Source organism: Vigna unguiculata, chromosome 10 (genome assembly GCF_037176805.1).
Source record: "Vigna unguiculata cultivar grain cowpea cultivar isolate G323 ecotype 2 chromosome 10, ASM3717680v1, whole genome shotgun sequence".
NCBI lineage: Eukaryota > Viridiplantae > Streptophyta > Magnoliopsida > Fabales > Fabaceae > Vigna > Vigna unguiculata.
The window spans coordinates 36,926,647-36,939,455 of record NC_140801.1 but is presented as its reverse complement, the minus strand read 5'-3'; the positions used below and the strand labels follow the sequence as shown (position 1 = coordinate 36,939,455).

General features: G+C 32.0%; 2 pseudogenes; both read left to right on the top strand.

Moving 5' to 3' along the window:
* Positions 1 to 432: 432 nt before the first annotated feature.
* On the top strand, positions 433 to 4,998 carry LOC146882486 (uncharacterized; annotated as a pseudogene).
* Positions 4,999 to 8,806: 3,808 nt separating this feature from the next.
* Positions 8,807 to 10,273, top strand: LOC146882485 (uncharacterized; annotated as a pseudogene).
* The last annotated feature ends 2,536 nt before the right edge of the window (positions 10,274 to 12,809 follow it).

Genomic DNA, 12,809 nt, shown 5'->3' with positions numbered 1-12,809 from the left:
GGTGACATTGCTCTGATTTTGGTTGTCTTGCATTAATATTAGGCTATCTCCTTTTATCTAAAGCAAAATGTTAGTTTTATTTTGGTTGTCATATGCATTTAAATTTACTTTGAAATCAGAAGTAAACAAAATGTAATATAGCTTTTAGCTCCACCAATTGTGTTATTTATCTTGGAACATCTGATGTAAATACCACTTTGTTGCTGCTTTTCCACCATCATTTTTTATATAAGTGTCTAAAAAAATGTATAATAGATATATCCAACACCTATTGAAGGTTAAGTAGAGGAACGTATAGTAGTTATAAATAGTACTTATTCAAGATTAAGTAATGAAATAAATTAATTTGCTTGGTATTTTCTTATCTAAAAATAAATTATTGAATAACTTAAATTATATAACACATTTTTATTATTTATTATATTAAGGGTCATGGACAAAGAATGGACTAAACTTAAAAGGTTTAGTACATAGTACACCAATGGTGTGGAGTCTTTTTTGGATTTTGCATATACTAGGGGACAACCTCAAGGAAACGAAATTTTGTGTCCGTGTGCCAAGTGTAGAAATCAGTGTTAGGCAAGAAGAAGCATGGTTTATGATCATTTAATAGCCATAGGCTTTCTAAAGGGCTACACTATTTGGGTAAACCATGGGGAGGAAATTCCATCACGTGTTGTCAATGATGATGATACGGACAATCAAGAAGACTGACGTGATGACATTGATGGCATACTGTACGACACATTTAGAAATCTGGCAGACACAAATACAAGTATTGAGGGTCCAAGTGAGGAAGCTAAGAAGTTCTACAATTTGATTAATGAGGCAAAACAAGAGCTTTATCATGGTTGTGAAAGCTTCTCCACTTTATCTTTCATGATTCGACTTATTACAATTATTGAAAAAAGCCATATCCAACTTAAACATTCCAATATCTTTCAATAAAACAAAAGCTACGGTTAATGATTTAGGCCTCAATTATAAAAAGATTCATGCATGTCCAAATGATTGCTTGTTGTTTTGAAAAAGCATGAGAGTGAAGATGTTTGCGCTAAAGCTTCTCGTTGGAAAGAATTCCCTCTAGTTAATTCAGATGTTGAGTAAGCAAAGAATGATCATAAAGTTTCTGCAAAAATTTTAAGGCATTTTCCACTTATTCCTAGATGGCATGAAGAAGAACGCTCCAAGGATGGAAAAATGAGACATCCTACAAATGGTCAAGCTTGGAAGGATTTTGATAAACTTCATTCTGATTTTTCAATTGAGCCGTGAAACATAAGACTCGGTCTAGCAAGCAATGGCTTGAAGCCATTTAGAACTATGACCATATTACATAGTACATGGCCTGTTGTGATGGTAGTTTATAACTTGCCTCCTTGGCTGTGCATGAAACCTGAATATACAATGTTATCATTATTGATTCCTGGTCCACATTCTCCAGGAAACGATATTGATGTCTACCTTCAGACATTGATTAAGGAGTTAAAAGCGTTATGGGAGTCAGGAGTAGACACATATGATGCTTCAATAAATAAAACCTTTCAAATGCATGCAACACTTTTATGGACTATAAGTGACTATCCTGGATATGCTATGTTGTCAGGTTGGAGTACTAAAGGGAAGTTGGCATGTGCTTGTTGTAATTATAACACACATTCATGTTACCTAAAACATAGTCATAAGATGTGTTATATGGATCATCGTGTCTTTTTACCAATGAGTCACCCTTGGAGAGCTAATAAAAAGTCTTTTAATAGTAAAAAAGAACTAAGGCACACACCTCATGTGTTAACAAAAATGAACATCTAGAAATATTAAAATATTTTAAGAATGATTTGGGAAAGATAAACAAAAACAAAAGGGATGGTCCATGGAAAAAGAGATCAATCTTTTTCCAACTACGTTATTGGGCTCAGAATACATTGCGTCACAATTTTGATGTAATGCACATTGAAAAAAACGTGTGTGATAGTGTCATTGGAACTCTTTTGGACATTCCAAGCAAGACAAAAGATCATTGATGAGTCATTATTTTCCTCCATTCATCTTTAGTGTGCTTTCATCTGTTGGGCTTTATTGGACCACTATTCCGAATTTGGACCAATTTCACATTATTTGGCCTAACTTTTGTTTTTAATTATTTTTAAGAATTTGGGTGAAGCATTTTGGAGCTTGGACATTAATATTCAGTTGAAGAGAGTTGCCACATCATTGCCACATCATTTCCACGTCATTTCCATGTTATCTGAGTGAATGGACCAACATTTGAGGCCTAGTAGTGGCATTTTTGTAATTCTGTAGCCCATAATGGCAATTTTGTAAATATGAGTGGCAGATTGGATGTGACCACGAAATTAGGTTTGGATGCATGCAACCAGCCACACACTCTTCTTCTCCACTCTTATTTAACCCCCATTTTTGTTCTCCAAGCTTTGGTGGGTGTCCATGGAGGTATTCCACTCGTTTTTAATGATTTTACACTAATTTTTGCCATTTGTATGCACATTTGACAGCACCCATTGTGGGATTTACGTTTTGAATGCATTTGGTAGATTGGGCATCTCTTTTTGTAGACTCTATTGATTTGGAACAACACCTATTGATGGGGGTTTCTATTTTTATACCATTGCATCTTTTTCCATTCAATTGAAGCTCTTAAATTCTTCTTTTGATGTTGAAATCACGTTTGGAGAGTTTGAAGTTAGGGTTTTTGATTGTGTTTTTGTGATTCTAGATTTGAAGAGTTTGTGTGCTCCATTTTCCATGTCTAGCTAAATTCGTGTATTGACTCCTTGATGAAAAATGCAATGAAGCTTTGAGGTTGTGCTTGTTTTGTGAAATCTGCCATGTCTATTTGTTCTGAATTCGGGAATGCATGTGATGAATCTGTTTATACTTAATTTATAGAGTAATTGCATGTGTTTGGGTTAAGTTATGTTCATGCTTAATGTATGTAGCTTGGCTGTCACGAATTTAAGGATGTGTGCATTGCTTAATTGCACAATGAAGCTTCATTGTAACTTTCGCTTAGTAAGTTCTTATCTAGTGGATGAAGAGAAGGCAGAGGTATTAATTTGGTGGCCTATGATAAGTGAAATTGTGTTTGAATCAAGGATGTCAATACGGTTTTAATCATTGTCGCATTCAATTTAATATATTGATTAGCATTCTGAATTTGTTTGCCAACCCCCCTTGTGTTATTGTGTTGTGTTTGAATCTGGAAATTTGAAGCTTTGGACAAAAATATTGGTCGTTGGGAGACGACTTGGTTCACTTTGATATACTGCATTTTATCTGTTTTAATTTTGTGGGGTACGACCTCTATCAATCGTGTTAATGCTCGCTATGATTTGAAAGATATGAATATTAGAAAGAACCTTCATCCACGAGAGATTGGTGGAGGTCGTGCAGAGTTTACAACTGCTTGCTTTTCAATGAATGCACGTGAAAAGTCCACTTTTTGTGGTGTTTTAAAGGCTGCCAAATTGCCAGATGGAAGTGCATCAAATATTTCAAAGTCTGTGCAAGTTGGAAACAAGAAAATATTTGGTTACAAGAGTTATGATGCACATTTCAGGTTACATTACTTAATACAAGTACCAATAAGAAGTATTATGCCTCATGTTGTAGCAGAACCTTTAATTCGTTTAGGATCATTCTTTAGCTCCATATGTCAAAAGTTTATCCAAGTACAAGATTTGGATTACCTTGAAGTGGATATCATAGAAATACTTTGTCAATTGGAAATGATCTTCCCACCTAATTTCTTTGACATAATGATGAATTTACCTATTCATCTGCCAAATGAAGTGAGATTAGGTCGTCCTGTGCAATTTCGGTGGATCTATCCTATTGAAAGGTATTTATGTTCGAAACAAAACTTATCCAGAAGTTCTATTGTTGAAAGGTATTTGGCAGAAGAAGCATTGACATTTTGCTCAACATATTTGCATAAAGATGTTGCGACAAGGCTAAATAGAATAGGACGAAATGATGAGGTTAATTTTTGTGATGTAGATTCAGTTGATTAATTTTCAAGTGTTGGTTGTCCTTTAGGGGGGAACAATAATGGAAAACCATTTTCTTTGGACTTAACAACAAAATCTCAAGCTCATCGATACCTCCCATTTAATTGCAACAAGATGGAAATATACGTCAAGTATGATAACAATATACCTTCTATTTTATTTATAAACTAATTATATATTTCTCCTAATCTAACACTGATGTCTTTTGTAGTGAGTATGAAGAAAGTGTTAATACACACATTAAAAAGAAAAAGAGAATGAAAACTCAAGTCCAAACCCAAATTCTAGAGTTTGCTGAGTGGTTTAGAACTCGGGTCTTGCAAGATGATGTCGCAATTCAACTTAAGGAGTTTTCTAGAGGTCCAAATAATGTTGCAAAAAGGTTTTCAGGTTACCTCATCAATGGATATAGATTCCATACCGCAAAGCGAGATGCTAGACAAAAAACTCAAAATTCTGGTGTAACTTTGGTTTCAATGACTCCAAGTTTTTCGAGTTCTAAGGATGAAAATCCAATAATAGAACCCATAACATATTATGGTGTAATTACAGATATAATTGAGTTAGATTATTATGGTAACTTCAAGTTTGTATTATTTAAGTGTGACTGGTTTAAGGGTGAGGATGACAAATATGGACTAAGTTGTGTGTACTTTAATAGAAAACGCTACCAAAACGATCCTTTTGTGCTAGCATCTCAAGTTCATCAATGTTTTTATATCCAAGACCCCTTTCAAGAAAATAGGAAGTATGTTGTGAAGACAACTCCAAGGGATTTATTTAACATGGGAGACCAATCTAATAAATCAAATTGTATTGAACAAAATGGTCCAAATAAAGATGGTGAACTTAATTGGGTTAGGGAAGACATGCTTGTCCAAGTAATTGAGAAACCTCTCTCTATTATGATAAAATTGATTTTGATGAAGAAGATTTTGATGACACTCTATTTGATTTCATGGATTAATTATGGTTAGTTTCATGTTTTAAAACCTATTTTTGTTTTTGTGTAATTTGTACAACAAACTAGGTTTTTCTTATATATTTACATGTTTTTAGTCCTAGTGTGTTTGCTTTCGCAGCTCATCTTATAATTATTGTACATGTATGTTATAGATTTGCAGCTTTTTATTGGGATAAGTAGTTTTGCATCCTTTCAATCGTAGTCTCAAAGCAATAACATCCAACATCAAGTAACCTCATTTGCCATAATAACTATCCAAGTAAAGGTTAGTTGGACTCTCTGTCATTGGTCACCCTGTGCACACAATATATATATATATATATATATATATATATATATATATATATATATATATATATATATATATATATATATATATATATATATATATATATATATATATATATATATGTATGTATAGTTCTGAACTGGCTTTGTACCCAGCCGAAAAAGAAACACACAATCACTTTTGAATCATAATAGTACTTGAAAAATAATAGCATTTATTTATAACAATAAAATTCCAAACTAGAGTCTTGTAAGAATAAGTATTATATCATTTAATAATAGTAAGGTTATGTATTAGGAATAATGGAATGAGCAGAAAATGACCTTTATATGCATCATTCCTCTTTGACTTTGACTAGTCCGCATGATTGATTTTGAAGATATTATACATATATAATAATAGAATGAGGAAAAAACTAAAGAAGTTATTGTCATTAGATATAGTAATTGATAGTTAAGTAGATTTTGTATATTATTCTTACCCATACAATGCCATGCGTATATCTGTATATTGAAAACTAAATAAATTACCCATTTGATAGTTTATAGCATAACAAGAGGCTTCAAGAACAAGCTTTATACCCTTCTAACATTTTATATTTATATAATTTTCTGATATCATCATACCATCATAACACAACTAGCTCAATGTATACCACTGAATAATTCACTACAAAAAAAAACCACTTTAGACAACGATATGAATATGTGATGTAAATTATAAAAACCATGGTCTAAAGATTAGACCACAATTTTTTAGATGTGGTATAGGTGAGTGTAGCTATAGGTAATAGACAACGGTTTTTAGTACAACAACACTTTTAAAACTGTTCCTTAAAATCCTCACAATTGACAACAGTTTTTCAAGTTGATTTTAGACCTAACTTATATTTTTAGACCACATTTTTACTAGTTTTGCCCACATAGTTTAAAGCAACAGTTATATAATCATGGACTTTCATGATATTTATACAACATTTATAAATATGTTGTTTATTATATATTTAGGCCACATTTATTTAGCCGTTGTCTAATTTAGTATGGTCTAAACTACAAAATTTTGTAGTGATTTAATCCTCATTTTGCTTCTATTAAATATTTATAAATAAATAAAATATCTTTTTTATATATTTTTGTGCCCATTCTTGGTTGTCAGGCCTTATTTGTGAAGCTAGCATTTGCATTGATCTTCTAATATCACTCTCTCATATTCTCTCTCAAAACCCATGTTTGTGCCCTTGAAGCTAAGAAACAGTGCAACCAAAGACTCCTCCAACCTATCTGGTTTCATGTGTGGTTCTTTGTCTGATTTCCTTTGTCCTTTGAGAGGGTTTCATCTTTAAAGGGTCTCATCTGAAACTTTGATTGCATTGTTCTTTTTTTCTTAAGGCATTTGTTTATTTTTAAGAGATGGGAAAAAAAATTTCTCCGAACAATTTTTCCATGTGTTTGGTGAATAGATCCATTGAATTTAGAGGATCAAGGAATGTTTATTAAGATTGAGGATGCTTTCTATAGGTAGTTAAGAAGAACATTGACAAAGTACTTAGCAGCACCCTCCTCCAATTCATAATAAATACCTTGAAAGAATTCCTAGACTAAAGATCACACCTGTTGTGCCCTGTGTTCTTGGTCTGGGAAAAGTTCACAATAAAAGTGCATGCCATATGCTTTATAGCACTAAGGATAGACATCAAATGGCTCTCATTTTTTTCATCCTGACACCTACAAAGATGAGCTAAATTGGGGGTGTAGAGTATCAAATGAACTTTAGCAGCAGAGTTAACATATGTTTCCAAAAAGGCTTAGTTGATTCATACCACCCAACTGCTTGATGATAAAATTATTGTAGCATATATCCCAAACGCACCCTGAAAAGCAACCACCTCAAAGTAAGATCAACCAAACCTTCTTTAATATACACCATCAAAACATCACTAGCTGTCACATACAAAATACCTCATGGCCTTCATTTTAAGTAGAATTTGGTAGCCATATCCACTAGCTTATTATTAGCCAGTAGAGTTAAAAGCACGGTATAAGTGCTTAGGTCAGGCCTTAAACATGCATTAGTCATTGAATTGTAGAGTTTCATGGCAGGATCAATTTGTCCAGTAGCAACATGTATTTCCAAAAGCCTTAAAGCAGTTTCTAACTTCCCTGACTTCACATAAGACTCAATCAGAGAAACAAATATGGTAGGAGGTGGATTAAGATAACGTTCATACTTTGTTTCTTGGATAAGGAAATATAAAAATAAGTATATTTTGGGAAATTTAACATAGTTTGTACATCAAGTATATAATGGAAGTTTCTTAATCTAAGGTATGAACAAATGATTAACATAAATCAAAATCTCAAAATGCATTTAATTATTGTTATATCTGAAAAATTTTATTACATGTCAAACTTATTTTAAACATTACTACTCTTGAACCTTTCTTTGTTGGAGTCAAGCACTATATTGCTCTTTGTGTATTGGAGCTTTTATTTCTTTGTTCAACATAGTTTCAAGTTGTACTCATTCTGGATTGATCAACTTCCTCACTTTCACTTCTACTCAAAACTGATTTATATGCAACCCTAAATTATATAGGTTTGTATGCTCATCATATGAAGTGTGTAACAAAATTGATTATGATCATATGTGACTACAAAATTATGGAGATACTTGGTCAAAAGAGTATAAATGGCATCTGTAATGTGCTCTTTGCCAAACAAATAGACCACTAGATATCCTAGAATCCATATGAAGCAAGTAAATATAATAAAATGAGATACTCCCATCACGTATATGGATTAAGATGAAAAAAGTATGAGCTATAACCTATCATAACATGCAAGCTGCACTATTTACAAGACATAATAGATAGATGGATAATAAGCAGTTTTGGTCATTGAATTAGTCCATTCTAAACCATAAGATAATGTTTTAGTACTTTTCACTTTAGAGTTTCAAAACATAAATTAGCCCATTCTAAATTTAGAGCCAAAACTAGTTTTACCAAAGCACAAATGAAAAATAAACTGATCCAAAGAAAATGTGCATGTTGGTTAACCATTTTATCACATACAAATATGCATGTTAGTGTATTTATAGGCAAAGAAAACCCTAGCTAGCATGTAAGCATGCATGATACATGGAATCTTATGAATTTCTTAACATGTTTGCAACACCCATTATTTCTAAATCCCTTTCTTCTATGTTTTATTTTTTTCAGCCAATGGAAGTTGGAACTATGTTAAAAATGACTGTTCCAAATTTCGAGGTGCCTGAAATGAAATCAAGCAAAGAACTGCGAAAGAAAGTAAAGATAAAGCATGAAAGGATAATAAGCATTGGAGGGGTCACTAATGGACCTAAGATTGCACCAAAAGGACAATTTAATTTGACTGATTTTGAAGTATGTAGCCAACCCAATTTGAATTCCCAAGAGTTTAAATTAACAAAAAAGGACAAATCTACAGCAAGGATGGCTAACCTAAGCTTCCTACCCAAAAGAACTTGACATTGGAAACATCCATGACTAAAGAAAAAGAGCATATACAAATGCAAGATTCAAATAGGTGGTTAATGAAGGGAGTAGCAGTTGTAAATGAAAAGTCTTGCACCAATCAACAACTACAGGTAATAGGAAGAACACAATCTCAAAATTCCAAGGCAAAGCTTTTGGCAAATGCAAACACAATGGCTGGAGTTAGCAAGTCAAGTTCCAAACAACACCCAAGAAAAAAGGAAACCGAGGGAAATTCTAGAGCAAAGTTGGTGCCAATGAAAAATGTTAGAGCTCAAATTAATAAGCCAAATGAAGAACGACAACCTTCAAAAATGTTGACATTGGAAGATGATAACTCTAGGACAAAGAAGAAATCCAACAAAAGGGTAACGATGGAAGATGATGAACCAATGATGGGAGAATAAGGTACTATCAAAAATAAGTCACAAAGGACCTCATTATGTCGGTCAATATTGATTGATGAATTTCTCAAATAAAATAGACACGATGGTGAAGGAATAGAGTTAGAAAGTGAAAGTGAAAGTGTCGAAGAGGAAGATATTGAAGAAAATCTTGAAGAAGATATTGAAGAAGAGCATGAAAACCAAGACGAAACAGGTGTTGATTTAAATTCCCTATAAGAAGGTAAATATTTCAGTTTAATTAAACTATAAAATGAATACTTGTCAATTTCTTTATGTCATATTTGTTAAGTTATCTTATACAATTTTAACTTGGAAATAGTTATGTCTAAGAAAAAAGAAGAGGACCAACTCAGTGCTTACAAATACATGCAAGAGGCATTGAAGACCGTCAAGAGATTATATTGGATGATGATGGAGAGCCTATTGGTCGAAGTGATAAAGTTGTGTCAGACTTGAGTTATTTTCATGGCACAATAGAAAGGAATTCTAACTTTTGCCCTTTGATTTATACAAGCTTCAAGGCACTGCTCAAAGATAACAAGGATCACATATGGAAATATGTTTTGGCTAGTACAATTTTGACTTTCTCTCAATTAAATATGTTTTGGCTAGTACAATTTTGACTTTCTCTCAATTAAATATGTTTTGGTATGGAAATATTTCATTAAATAAATGTAATGCGATCATTTTTGTAGGAGAAATTCAATATCTCCCCTAAAGGAGAAAAGACAATATTTTCTCACATAAATGGTTCTTAGAGGCGCTACAAGTGCTCTATCAAGAGAAATCATTTTCTAAATACTCTTCCTTTAAGGAGCAACTAAAACATTGTCCATCTGATATTTCTGAAGATCATTTCAAGCAGTTGTTGATATATTGGAAAAATCCCACTATTCAAGTAAGTTATTGCAACTATTACTATTATAAATTCAAACTTTCTATCTATCTTAATATTTCTCTCTCTAATATATAATGCAGAGCATTAGTGAAAAGAATGTTGCTAATAGAGCTAAGCAAAATTATATGCATCGAATGGGACCAACAGACTTTGCTAGAATTCATGCTTAATTGGTATTACTATTTCAATGCTTTACTATTTCTTGCTTTTCCATATCTAATGTGAAAATGTATTTTAATCATATTTATTAATGCAGCTTGCAAATAAGAATGAAGGGTAAGAAGTGACTCGTGCTGAAATGTTCATCAAAACTCGTCAAGGTCTTAAAGGAAAAGTAGTGGATGAAGAAACACAAAATGTTATTGTAAGTATTTTACTTAATTAAATATTAAATATGTCTAAAATTTAAAATTGATTAGTCTTCATTGTGTTTTCCTATTAGGCTACATTTCAAACTTTCATTGAAAATTCAAATGAGTCATTGGAAGAAAAATTTGAATCTTTGCTTAGAAAAGAAAAGCTTGGTCGAGTGCGTTGCTGTAGAAGGACTATGACACCTACCATGTTCAAGAGAAATGAAAACATTGCTTCTATAAAAAAAGAATGTGAAGCTAAAATGAGTAGCATGCAAGAAGAAATGAATGGTATGAAGGCAATGATGAAATTCATGCTCAAGCAACAAAATCCAGAATTAGATGATGATGATATAAATGAATTGATGACACGTATTTTGGGCAAAGAAAGTAGTGTAATAGGACCTCATTCATCTGCATCAACATATAATCCTAATTCAAATGATTATCAAGTACAGGTATAGTTAAACACAAATTGATCAAATGCTAATGCTGCTAAATTCTGCCACTGATTGGTGTTTACAAATGTATATATTGATCAATAATTATGCTATTAGATTTATTGGGCAATTGGCTTTATTGCCATTTCGTTGAAATTGAATGTTTAAATATATATGGTTATTTTCAATAATTGTGCTACAACCTTTATTGCCATTTTGCAACTTAGTATATGGTTCATTCATTATCTCCTTGGAGAGAGATAAAAAATTATAATGATATAATTGAATTTGTGTAGATATCCAAACTAAGAAATTGGTATATAATTGTAATTATTTAAGTTTTTGTTTTTTATATGTGGTGAAACACTATTGCGGAGTTGAATTCCTCTACATTATATATTATTTTTTTATTAGTTAAGACTTGCATTATTTTTGTTTTACTAGTTGGGATTTGGATAAGAGATAAATTGAACTTTTAATTTGTTTCAGGATGTTGGTGAAGATCAAGAGGATGAAGAATGATAAAAAATCCAAATGGTATATGAAGATGAAGAGGAATGAAAGTGCAAGATAAATTGTACTTTTTCTTTTTTGAAGAACATAATACTTTTAAATTAGTTGTAAATATTTTTACTTATGGAATTGTACACAATATTACAATATAATTTTGCAATATATGAAAATTTTCAATTCCATATTATATGTTAGAAGTATCTTATTTAATCTATTTTATTTTATTTCTACTATTTTAATAGAATAAATATATTTTAATTAATATTGTTCAAATAAAATTATTAATATTTCATTTAAAATAGTATTGTATAAATGTATATATAAAATTAAAATTATATTTTAAATTATTTTACATCATTCAATTTTTATAAGCCTTGTTAAACAAATCTATTTTGTTCCACACTTTCATAAATGTGCCCTATAGAAATAAGCAACACGAAAAAACCATTGCATTATATTGGCCGAAAAACTGTTGCCTATTGGAACATTTTAGGCAACTTTTTTTTAATTGTTGAATAATGAGCAACGGTTTTCAAATTTCTTGGCCTAAATAGAAAAAAATTGTTGCCTCTAGTATAGGCCACGACCACCTATGCAACGACTGCAAATTTGTTTCCAATTCGTTGTCTAATCTTCAGGCCACGATTTTTTTACTTTAGGCCATGGTTTTTGGTCCGTTGCCTAAGCTTTGAGGGCATTAAAATACAGTTGTTTTGATCTTGAGATGGCTGAAAAGTGGTCGATAGATGAATATCACTCTTAATTCCCATTTGTGCATGTTTAGTTCTTTTAAGTGAGTTGTAGGCATAACATAATTTGATTTTGTGTTTTCTAACTTATTTTCTTAGCTATAGCATAGTTAGTAGTGCGTATTAAAGTTGTTGAAAGGGGGTTGAGTGTGAAAGCTGCTATTGCGATGAAGAAATGAAGTGGAGTTTGAACCATGCAAAGTTACCTAGTGGAAGGCCATTGAATGAATGGATTTGGAGCTATTATGAGCTAGCTAGATTCATTCACCCATTACAGCAGGTCATGTAGATGCTGAAACATCACCAATTACACGTAGATAACCTAAAGCAAGTTGTACCAATCACTAGAGAACCTGCCACCTAAGTTCCAAGTGAAAGTGCAAAGTAGTGTAGGCATATAATCGTAGTTTAGTTAGTTGTAGCAACTTGTAGAACCAATAACAGGTTCTAAATTTTGTCAACTTGGTGCTAGTTCATAGTTCAAACAACAATCACACCACAATTCACCAAACACACCATACATACTTCATCCATTTTCTCTCTCGAGCACTCCAATCATACCACCACAAAACAAATTCTGCTACATTTTCTGCACAATTTCAACCATTGTGTTGATGTTTCTTATGGACCTGAACCACAAAAATTGAGTTT